Source organism: Staurois parvus, unplaced genomic scaffold (assembly GCF_062004578.1).
Source record: "Staurois parvus isolate SC_StPar_1 unplaced genomic scaffold, SC_StPar_1.0 ptg000048l, whole genome shotgun sequence".
In the NCBI taxonomy this organism is placed as follows: Eukaryota; Metazoa; Chordata; class Amphibia; order Anura; family Ranidae; genus Staurois; species Staurois parvus.
In genome coordinates, this window is record NW_028317844.1 from 707,454 (window position 1) to 721,006 (window position 13,553).

Sequence of the window (13,553 nt, forward strand, 5' to 3'; positions counted from 1 at the left end):
ATTGTGTGTTGTTTCCAGCCATCGCCTCTCACCCATACCTGACCACTGACACCTACCTATCCCCAACCACTGACACCCCAGACTGACACCCATCACCCCCAACCACTGACACCCCAGACTGACACCTACCTACCCCCAACCACTGATACCCCAGACTGACACCCATCACCCCCAACCACTGACACCTACCTACCCCCAACCACTGATACCCCAGACTGACACCCATCACCCCCAACCACTGACACCCCAGACAGAAACCCATCTACACCCAACCACAGACACCCCAGTCTGACACCTAAATACTCCCAACCACTGACACCTACCCCCAATGTCTGACTCCCACCTACCCCCCACCACTGATACCCCAGACTTACACCCATCACCCCCAACCTACCACCCCAGGACAAAGAGCAATAAACACTATACAAAGGAGCGTTCACTAGGTAACTGGTGTCGCTCGCGCTCTCCTCCTCCTGCCTGGGATTTACCTTTACACTCTTCACAATGCCTCTATGTGCGATGGGAGGGCGCCTCTGATTGCATATAAACGCAGGTGATGATGACGAATATTTTTTATTATTAATATTCTAGTGTAAATCCCACCCTGCTATCTGGTCTGTGTGCGCAGTCACAACTGTGATGAAGGGGAGGAAGATAAGACCCCTCTATTACGAAGGAAGGATAGTTGGGGCAACCAGGGGCAGAGAGGGCTGGTTTTTTTTCTCTCACGTGACATAATCTGTGTGTCAATGTGTCAGAAAAGAGGCAGTGTTGTGTGTTGTTTCCAGACATCGCCTCTCACCCATACCCGACCACTGACACCTACCTATCCCCAACCATTGACACCCCAGACTGACACCCATCACCCCCAACCACTGACACCCCAGACTGACACCTACCTATCCCCAACCACTGATACCCCAGACTGACACCCATCCCCCCAACCACTGACACCTACCTACACCCAACCACTGATACCCCATACTGACACCCATCACCCCCAACCACTGACACCCCAGACAGAAACCCATCTACACCCAACCACTGACACCCCAGTCTGACACCTAAATACTCCCAACCACTGACTTCTACCCCCAACATCTGACTCCCACCTACCCACAACCACTGACACCCCAGACTGAAACCCATCTACACCCCAACCACTGACACTCCAAACTGACACCCACCTACCCCAAACCACTGAAACCCCAGCCTAACACCCAAATACTCCCAACCACTGACACCTACCCCCAACGTCTGACTCCCACCTACCACCCACCACTGATACCCCAGACTAACACCCATCACCCCCAACCTACCACCCCAGGACAAAGAGCAATAAACACTATACAAAGGAGCGTTCACTAGGTAACTGGTGTCGCTCGCGCTCTCCTCCTCCTGCCTGGGATTTACCTTTACACTCTTCACAATGCCTCTATGTGCGATGGGAGGGCGCCTCTGATTGCATATAAACGCAGGTGATGATGACGAATATTTTTTATTATTAATATTCTAGTGTAAATCCCACCCTGCTATCTGGTCTGTGTGCGCAGTCACAACTGTGATGAAGGGGAGGAAGATAAGACCCCTCTATTACGAAGGAAGGATAGTTGGGGCAACCAGGGGCAGAGAGGGCTGTTTTTTTTTCTCTCACGTGACATAATCTGTGTGTCAATGTGTCAGAAAAGAGGCAGTATTGTGTGTTGATTCCAGCCATCGCCTCTCACCCATACCCGACCACTGACACCTACCTACCCCCAACCACTGACACCCCAGACTGACACCCATCACCCCCAACCACTGACACCCCAGACTGACACCTACCTATCCCCAACCACTGATACCCCAGACTGACACCCATCACCCCCAACCACTGACACCTACCTACCCCCAACCACTGATACCCCAGACTGACACCCATCACCCCCAACCACTGACACCCCAGACAGACACCCATCTACACCCAACCACTGACACCCCAGTCTGACACCTAAATACTCCCAACCACTGACATCTACCCCCAACATCTGACTCCCACCTACCCCCAACCACTGACACCCCAGACTGAAATCCATCTACACCCAAACCACTGACACTCCAAACTGACACCCACCTACCCCAAACCACTGAAACCCCAGCCTAACACCCAAATACTCCCAACCACTGACACCTACCCCCAACGTCTGACTCCCACCTACCACCCACCACTGATACCCCAGACTAACACCCATCACCCCCAACCTACCACCCCAGGACAAACAGCAATAAACACTATACAAAGGAGCGTTCACTAAGTAACTGGTGTCGCTCGCGCTCTCCTCCTCCTGCCTGGGATTTACCTTTACACTCTTCACAATGCCTCTATGTGCGATGGGAGGGCGCCTCTGATTGCATATAAACGCAGGTGATGATGACGAATATTTTTTATTATTAATATTCTAGTGTAAATCCCACCCTGCTATCTGGTCTGTGTGCGCAGTCACAACTGTGATGAAGGGGAGGAAGATAAGACCCCTCTATTACGAAGGAAGGATAGTTGGGGCAACCAGGGGCAGAGAGGGCTGGTTTTTTTTCTCTCACGTGACATAATCTGTGTGTCAATGTGTCAGAAAAGAGGCAGTATTGTGTGTTGTTTCCAGCCATCGCCTCTCACCCATACCCGACCACTGACACCTACCTATCCCCAACCATTGACACCCCAGACAGACACCTACCCCCAACCACTAATACCCAAGACTGACACCTACCTACCCCAAACCACTGATACCCCAGACTGACACCCATCACCCCCAACCACTGACACCTACCTACCCCCAACCACTGATACCCCAGACTTACACCCATCACCCCCAACCACTGACACCCCAGACAGAAACCCATCTACACCCAACCACAGACACCCCAGTCTGACACCTAAATACTCCCAACCACTGACACCTACCCCCAACGTCTGACTCCCACCTACCCCCCACCACTGATACCCCAGACTTACACCCATCACCCCCAACCTATCACCCCAGGACAAAGAGCAATAAACACTATACAAAGGAGCGTTCACTAGGTAACTGGTGTCGCTCGCGCTCTCCTCCTCCTGCCTGGGATTTACCTTTACACTCTTCACAATGCCTCTATGTGCGATGGGAGGGCGCCTCTGATTGCATATAAACGCAGGTGATGATGACGAATATTTTTTATTATTAATATTCTAGTGTAAATCCCACCCTGCTATCTGGTCTGTGTGCGCAATCACAACTGTGATGAAGGGGAGGAAGATAAGACCCCTCTATTACGAAGGAAGGATAGTTGGGGCAACCAGGGGCAGAGAGGGCTGGTTTTTTTTCTCTCACGTGACATAATCTGTGTGTCAATGTGTCAGAAAAGAGGCAGTATTGTGTGTTGTTTCCAGCCATCGCCTCTCACCCATACCCGACCACTGACACCTACCTATCCCCAACCACTGACACCCCAGACTGACACCCATCACCCCCAACCACTGACACCCCAGACTGACACCTACCTATCCCCAACCACTGATACCCCAGACTGACACCCATCCCCCCAACCACTGACACCTACCTACATCCAACCACTGATACCCCATACTGACACCCATCACCCCCAACCACTGACACCCCAGACAGAAACCCATCTACACCCAACCACTGACACCCCAGTCTGACACCTAAATACTCCCAACCACTGACATCTACCCCCAACATCTGACTCCCACCTACCCACAACCACTGACACCCCAGACTGAAACCCATCTACACCCAAACCACTGACTTTCCAAACTGACACCCACCTACCCCAAACCACTGAAACCGCAGCCTAACACCCAATTACTCCCAACCACTGACACCTACCCCCAACGTCTGACTCCCACCTACCACCCACCACTGATACCCCAGACTAACACCCATCACCCCCAACCTACCACCCCAGGACAAAGAGCAATAAACACTATACAAAGGAGCGTTCACTAGGTAACTGGTGTCGCTCGCGCTCTCCTCCTCCTGCCTGGGATTTACCTTTACACTCTTCACAATGCCTCTATGTGCGATGGGAGGGCGCCTCTGATTGCATATAAACGCAGGTGATGATGACGAATATTTTTTATTATTAATATTCTAGTGTAAATCCCACCCTGCTATCTGGTCTGTGTGCGCAGTCACAACTGTGATGAAGGGGAGGAAGATAAGACCCCTCTATTACGAAGGAAGGATAGTTGGGGCAACCAGGGGCAGAGAGGGCTGGTTTTTTTTCTCTCACGTGACATAATCTGTGTGTCAATGTGTCAGAAAAGAGGCAGTATTGTGTGTTGTTTCCAGCCATCGCCTCTCACCCATACCCGACCACTGACACCTACCTACCCCCAACCACTGACACCCCAGACTGACACCCATCACCCCCAACCACTGACACCCCAGACTGACACCTACCTACCCCCAACCACTGATACCCCAGACTGACACCCATCACCCCCAACCACTGACACCTACCTACCCCCAACCACTGATACCCCAGACTGACACCCATCACCCCCAACCACTGACACCCCAGACAGAAACCCATCTACACCCAACCACTGACACCCCAGTCTGACACCTAAATACTCGCAACCACTGACACCTAACCCCAACATCTGACTCCCACCTACCCCACACCACTGATACCCCAGACTTACACCCATCACCCCCAACCTACCACCCCAGGACAAACAGCAATAAACACTATACAAAGGAGCGTTCACTAGGTAACTGGTGTCGCTCGCGCTCTCCTCCTCCTGCCTGGGATTTACCTTTACACTCTTCACAATGCCTCTATGTGCGATGGGAGGGCGCCTCTGATTGCATATAAACGCAGGTGATGATGACGAATATTTTTTATTATTAATATTCTAGTGTAAATCCCACCCTGCTATCTGGTCTGTGTGCGCAGTCACAACTGTGATGAAGGGGAGGAAGATAAGACCCCTCTATTACGAAGGAAGGATAGTTGGGGCAACCAGGGGCAGAGAGGGCTGGTTTTTTTTCTCTCACGTGACATAATCTGTGTGTCAATGTGTCAGAAAAGAGGCAGTATTGTGTGTTGTTTCCAGCCATCGCCTCTCACCCATACCCGACCACTGACACCTACCTACCCCCAACCATTGACACCCCAGACTGACACCCATCACCCCCAACCACTGACACCCCAGACTGACACCTACCTATCCCTAACCACTGATACCCCAGACTTACACCCATCACCCCCAACCACTGACACCTACCTACACCCAACCACTGATACCCCAGACTGACACCCATCACCCCCAACCACTGACACCCCAGACAGAAACCCATCTACACCCAACCACTGACACCCCAGTCTGACACCTAAATACTCCCAACCACTGACATCTACCCCCAACATCTGACTCCCACCTACCCCCAACCACTGACACCCCAGACTGAAACCCATCTACACCCCAACCACTGACACTCCAAACTGACACCCACCTACCCCAAACCACTGAAACCCCAGCCTAACACCCAAATACTCCCAACCACTGACACCTACCCCCAACGTCTGACTCCCACCTACCACCCACCACTGATACCCCAGACTAACACCCATCACCCCCAACCTACCACCCCAGGACAAAGAGCAATAAACACTATACAAAGGAGCGTTCACTAGGTAACTGGTGTCGCTCGCGCTCTCCTCCTCCTGCCTGGGATTTACACTCTTCACAATGCCTCTATGTGCGATGGGAGGGCGCCTCTGATTGCATATAAACGCAGGTGATGATGACGAATATTTTTTATTATTAATATTCTAGTGTAAATCCCACCCTGCTATCTGGTCTGTGTGCGCAGTCACAACTGTGATGAAGGGGAGGAAGATAAGACCCCTCTATTACGAAGGAAGGATAGTTGGGGCAACCAGGGGCAGAGAGGGCTGGTTTTTTTTCTCTCACGTGACATAATCTGTGTGTCAATGTGTCAGAAAAGAGGCAGTATTGTGTGTTGTTTCCAGACATCGCCTCTCACCCATACCCAACCACTGACACCTACCTATCCCCAACCATTGACACCCCAGACTGACACCCATCACCCCCAACCACTGACACCCCAGAGTGACACCTACCTATCCCCAACCACTGATACCCCAGACTGAAACCCATCTACACCCAAACCACTGACACTCCAAACTGACACCCACCTACCCCAAACCACTGAAACCCCAGCCTAACACCCAAATACTCCCAACCACTGACACCTACCCCCAACGTCTGACTCCCACCTACCCCCCACCACTGATACCCCAGACTTACACCCATCACCCCCAACCTACCACCCCAGGACAAACAGCAATAAACACTATACAAAGGAGCGTTCACTAGGTAACTGGTGTCGCTCGCGCTCTCCTCCTCCTGCCTGGGATTTACCTTTACACTCTTCACAATGCCTCTATGTGCGATGGGAGGGCGCCTCTGATTGCATATAAACGCAGGTGATGATGACGAATATTTTTTATTATTAATATTCTAGTGTAAATCCCACCCTGCTATCTGGTCTGTGTGCGCAGTCACAACTGTGATGAAGGGGAGGAAGATAAGACCCCTCTATTACGAAGGAAGGATAGTTGGGGCAACCAGGGGCAGAGAGGGCTGGTTTTTTTTCTCTCACGTGACATAATCTGTGTGTCAATGTGTCAGAAAAGAGGCAGTATTGTGTGTTGTTTCCAGCCATCGCCTCTCACCCATACCCGACCACTGACACCTACCTACCCCCAACCACTGACACCCCAGACTGACACCCATCACCCCCAACCACTGACACCTATCTACACCCAACCACTGATACCCCAGACTGACACCCATCACCCCCAACCACTGACACCCCAGACAGAAACCCATCTACACCCAACCACTGACACCCCAGTCTGACACCTAAATACTCCCAACCACTGACATCTACCCCCAACATCTGACTCCCACCTACCCCCAACCACTGACACCCCAGACTGAAACCCATCTACACCCAAACCACTGACACTCCAAACTGACACCCACCTACCCCAAACCACTGAAACCCCAGCCTAACACCCAAATACTCCCAACCACTGACACCTACCCCCAACGTCTGACTCCCACCTACCACCCACCACTGATACCCCAGACTAACACCCATCACCCCCAACCTACCACCCCAGGACAAAGAGCAATAAACACTATACAAAGGAGCGTTCACTAGGTAACTGGTGTCGCTCGCGCTCTCCTCCTCCTGCCTGGGATTTACCTTTACACTCTTCACAATGCCTCTATGTGCGATGGGAGGGCGCCTCTGATTGCATATAAACGCAGGTGATGATGACGAATATTTTTTATTATTAATATTCTAGTGTAAATCCCACCCTGCTATCTGGTCTGTGTGCGCAGTCACAACTGTGATGAAGGGGAGGAAGATAAGACCCCTGTATTACGAAGGAAGGATAGTTGGGGCAACCAGGGGCAGAGAGGGCTGGTTTTTTTTCTCTCACGTGACATAATCTGTGTGTCAATGTGTCAGAAAAGAGGCAGTATTGTGTGTTGTTTCCAGACATCGCCTCTCACCCATACCCGACCACTGACACCTACCTACCCCCAACCACTGATACCCCAGACTGACACCCATCTACACCCAACCACTGACACCTACCTACCCCCAACCACTGATACCCCAGACTGACACCCATCACCCCCAACCACTGACACCCCAGACAGAAACCCATCTACACCCAACCACTGACACCCCAGTCTGACACCTAAATACTCCCAACCACTGACACCTACCCCCAACGTCTGACTCCCACCTACCCCCCACCACTGATACCCCAGACTTACACCCATCACCCCCAACCACTAATACCCAAGACTGACTCCCATCACCCCCAACCACTAATACCCAAGACTGACTCCCATCACCCCCAACCACTGACACCTACCTACACCCAACCACTGATACCCCAGACTGACACCCATCACCCCCAACCACTGACACCCCAGACAGAAACCCATCTACACCCAACCACTGACACCCCAGTCTGACACCTAAATTCTCCCAACCACTGACATCTACCCCCAACATCTGACTCCTACCTACCCCCAACCACTGACACCCCAGACTGAAACCCATCTACACCCAAACCACTGACACTCCAAACTGACACCCACCTACCCCAAACCACTGAAACCCCAGCCTAACACCCAAATACTCCCAACCACTGACACCTACCCCCAACGTCTGACTCCCACCTACCACCCACCACTGATACCCCAGACTAACACCCATCACCCCCAACCTACCACCCCAGGACAAACAGCAATAAACACTATACAAAGGAGCGTTGACTAGGTAACTGGTGTCGCTCGCGCTCTCCTCCTCCTGCCTGGGATTTACCTTTACACTCTTCACAATGCCTCTATGTGCGATGGGAGGGCGCCTCTGATTGCATATAAACGCAGGTGATGATGACGAATATTTTTTATTATTAATATTCTAGTGTAAATCCCACCCTGCTATCTGGTCTGTGTGCGCAGTCACAACTGTGATGAAGGGGAGGAAGATAAGACCCCTCTATTACGAAGGAAGGATAGTTGGGGCAACCAGGGGCAGAGAGGGCTGTTTTTTTTTCTCTCACGTGACATAATCTGTGTGTCAATGTGTCAGAAATGAGGCAGTATTGTGTGTTGTTTCCAGCCATCGCCTCTCACCTATACCCGACCACTGACACCTACCTACCCCCAACCACTGACACCCCAGACTGACACCTACCCCCAACCACTGACACCCCAGACTGACACCTACCTACCCCCAACCACTGACACCCCAGACTGACACCCATCACCCCCAACCACTGACACCCCAGACTGACACCTACCTACCCCCAACCACTGATACCCCAGACTGACACCCATCAACCCCAACCACTGACACCTACCTACCCCCAACCACTGATACCCCAGACTGACACCCATCACCCCCAACCACTGACACCCCAGACAGAAACCCATCTACACCCAACCACTGACACCCCAGTCTGACACCTAAATACTCCCAACCACTGACACCTACCCCCAACGTCTGACTCCCACCTACCCCCCACCACTGATACCCCAGACTTACACCCATCACCCCCAACCTACCACCCCAGGACAAACAGCAATAAACACTATACAAAGGAGCGTTCACTAGGTAACTGGTGTCGCTCGCGCTCTCCTCCTCCTGCCTGGGATTTACCTTTACACTCTTCACAATGCCTCTATGTGCGATGGGAGGGCGCCTTTGATTGCATATAAACGCAGGTGATGATGACGAATATTTTTTATTATTAATATTCTAGTGTAAATCCCACCCTGCTATCTGGTCTGTGTGCGCAGTCACAACTGTGATGAAGGGGAGGAAGATAAGACCCCTCTATTACGAAGGAAGGATAGTTGGGGCAACCAGGGGCAGAGAGGGCTGGTTTTTTTTCTCTCACGTGACATAATCTGTGTGTCAATGTGTCAGAAAAGAGGCAGTATTGTGTGTTGTTTCCAGCCATCGCCTCTCACCCATACCCGACCACTGACACCTACCTACCCCCAACCACTGACACCCCAGACTGACACCCATCACCCCCAACCACTGACACCCCAGACTGACACCTACCTATCCCCAACCACTGATACCCCAGACTGACACCCATCACCCCCAACCACTGACACCTACCTACCCCCAACCACTGATACCCCAGACTGACACCCATCACCCCCAACCACTGACACCCCAGACAGAAACCCATCTACACCCAACCACTGACACCCCTGTCTGACACCTAAATACTCCCAACCACTGACATCTACCCCCAACATCTGACTCCCACCTACCCCCAACCACTGACACCCCAGACTGAAATCCATCTACACCCAAACCACTGACACTCCAAATTGACACCCACCTACCCCAAACCACTGAAACCCCAGCCTAACACCCAAATACTCCCAACCACTGACACCTACCCCCAACGTCTGACTCCCACCTACCACCCACCACTGATACCCCAGACTAACACCCATCACCCCCAACCTACCACCCCAGGACAAACAGCAATAAACACTATACAAAGGAGCGTTCACTAGGTAACTGGTGTCGCTCGCGCTCTCCTCCTCCTGCCTGGGATTTACCTTTACACTCTTCACAATGCCTCTATGTGCGATGGGAGGGCGCCTCTGATTGCATATAAACGCAGGTGATGATGACGAATATTTTTTATTATTAATATTCTAGTGTAAATCCCACCCTGCTATCTGGTCTGTGTGCGCAGTCACAACTGTGATGAAGGGGAGGAAGATAAGACCCCTCTATTACGAAGGAAGGATAGTTGGGGCAACCAGGGGCAGAGAGGGCTGGTTTTTTTTCTCTCACGTGACATAATCTGTGTGTCAATGTGTCAGAAAAGAGGCAGTATTGTGTGTTGTTTCCAGCCATCGCCTCTCACCCATACCCGACCACTGACACCTACCTACCCCCAACCACTGACACCCCAGACTGACACCTAACCCCAACCACTAATACCCAAGACTGACACCTACCTACCCCAAACCACTGATACCCCAGACTGACACCCATCACCCCCAACCACTGACACCTACCTACCCCCAACCACTGATACCCCAGACTGACACCCATCACCCCCAACCACTGACACCTACCTACACCCAACCACTGATACCCCAGACTGACACCCATCACCCCCAACCACTGACACCCCAGACAGAAACCCATCTACACCCAACCACTGACACCCCAGTCTGACACCTAAATACTCCCAACCACTGACATCTACCCCCAACATCTGACTCCCACCTACCCCCAACCACTGACACCCCAGACTGAAACCCATCTACACCCAAACCACTGACACTCCAAACTGACACCCACCTACCCCAAACCACTGAAACCCCAGCCTAACACCCAAATACTCCCAACCACTGACACCTACCCCCAACGTCTGACTCCCACCTACCACCCACCACTGATACCCCAGACTAACACCCATCACCCCCGACCTACCACCGCAGGACAAAGAGCAATAAACACTATACAAAGGAGCGTTCACTAGGTAACTGGTGTCGCTCGCGCTCTCCTCCTCCTGCCTGGGATTTACCTTTACACTCTTCACAATGCCTCTATGTGCGATGGGAGGGCGCCTCTGATTGCATATAAACGCAGGTGATGATGACGAATATTTTTTATTAATATTCTAGTGTAAATCCCACCCTGCTATCTGGTCTGTGTGCGCAGTCACAACTGTGATGAAGGGGAGGAAGATAAGACCCCTCTATTACGAAGGAAGGATAGTTGGGGCAACCAGGGGCAGAGAGGGCTGGTTTTTTTCTCTCACGTGACATAATCTGTGTGTCAATGTGTCAGAAAAGAGGCAGTATTGTGTGTTGTTTCCAGCCATCGCCTCTCACCCATACCCGACCACTGACACCTACCTACCCCCAACCACTGACACCCATCACACCCAACCACTGACACCCCAGACTGACACCTACCTACCCCCAACCACTGATACCCCAGACTGAAACCCATCACCCCCAACCACTGACACCTACCTACCCCCAACCACTGATACCCCAGACTGACACCCATCACCCCCAACCACTGACACCCCAGACAGAAACCCATCTACACCCAACCACTGACACCCCAGTCTGACACCTAAATACTCCCAACCACTGACACCTACCCCCAACGTCTGACTCCCACCTACCCCCCACCACTGATACCCCAGACTTACACCCAGCACCCCCAACCTACCACCCCAGGACAAACAGCAATAAACACTATACAAAGGAGCGTTCACTAGGTAACTGGTGTCGCTCGCGCTCTCCTCCTCCTGCCTGGGATTTACCTTTACACTCTTCACAATGCCTCTATGTGCGATGGGAGGGCGCCTCTGATTGCATATAAACGCAGGTGATGATGACGAATATTTTTTATTAATATTCTAGTGTAAATCCCACCCTGCTATCTGGTCTGTGTGCGCAGTCACAACTGTGATGAAGGGGAGGAAGATAAGACCCCTCTATTACGAAGGAAGGATAGTTGGGGCAACCAGGGGCAGAGAGGGCTGGTTTTTTTCTCTCACGTGACATAATCTGCTTGTCAATGTGTCAGAAAAGAGGCAGTATTGTGTGTTGTTTCCAGCCATCGCCTCTCACCCATACCCGACCACTGACACCTACCTACCCCCAACCACTGACACCCATCACACCCAACCACTGACACCCCAGACTGACACCTACCTACCCCCAACCACTGATACCCCAGACTGAAACCCATCACCCCCAACCACTGACACCTACCTACCCCCAACCACTGATACCCCAGACTGACACCCATCACCCCCAACCACTGACACCCCAGACAGAAACCCATCTACACCCAACCACTGACACCCCAGTCTGACACCTAAATACTCCCAACCACTGACACCTACCCCCAACGTCTGACTCCCACCTACCCCCCACCACTGATACCCCAGACTTACACCCAGCACCCCCAACCTACCACCCCAGGACAAACAGCAATAAACACTATACAAAGGAGCGTTCACTAGGTAACTGGTGTCGCTCGCGCTCTCCTCCTCCTGCCTGGGATTTACCTTTACACTCTTCACAATGCCTCTATGTGCGATGGGAGGGCGCCTCTGATTGCATATAAACGCAGGTGATGATGACGAATATTTTTTATTATTAATATTCTAGTGTAAATCCCACCCTGCTATCTGGTCTGTGTGCGCAGTCACAACTGTGATGAAGGGCAGGAAGATAAGACCCCTCTATTACGAAGGAAGGATAGTTGGGGCAACCAGGGGCAGAGAGGGCTGGTTTTTTTTCTCTCACGTGACATAATCTGTGTGTCAATGTGTCAGAAAAGAGGCAGTATTGTGTGTTGTTTCCAGACATCGCCTCTCACCCATACCCGACCTGTGACACCTACCTATCCCCAACCATTGACACCCCAGATTGACACCTACCCCCAACCACTAATACCCAAGACTGACACCTACCTGCCCCAAACCACTGATACCCCAGACTTACACCCATCACCCCCAACCACTGACACCTACCTACCCCCAACCACTGATACCCCAGACTTACACCCATCACCCCCAACCACTGACACCCCAGACAGAAACCCATCTACACCCAACCACTGATACCCCAGACTGACACCCATCACCCCCAACCACTGACACCCCAGACAGAAACCCATCTACACCCAACCACTGACACCCCAGTCTGACACCTAAATACTCCCAACCACTGACATCTACCCCCAACATCTGACTCCCACCTACCCCCAACCACTGACACCCCAGACTGAAACCCATCTACACCCAAACCACTGACACTCCAAACTGACACCCACCTACCCCAAACCACTGAAACCCCAGCCTAACACCAAAATACTCCCAACCACTGACACCTACCCCCAACGTCTGACTCCCACCTACCACCCACCACTGATACC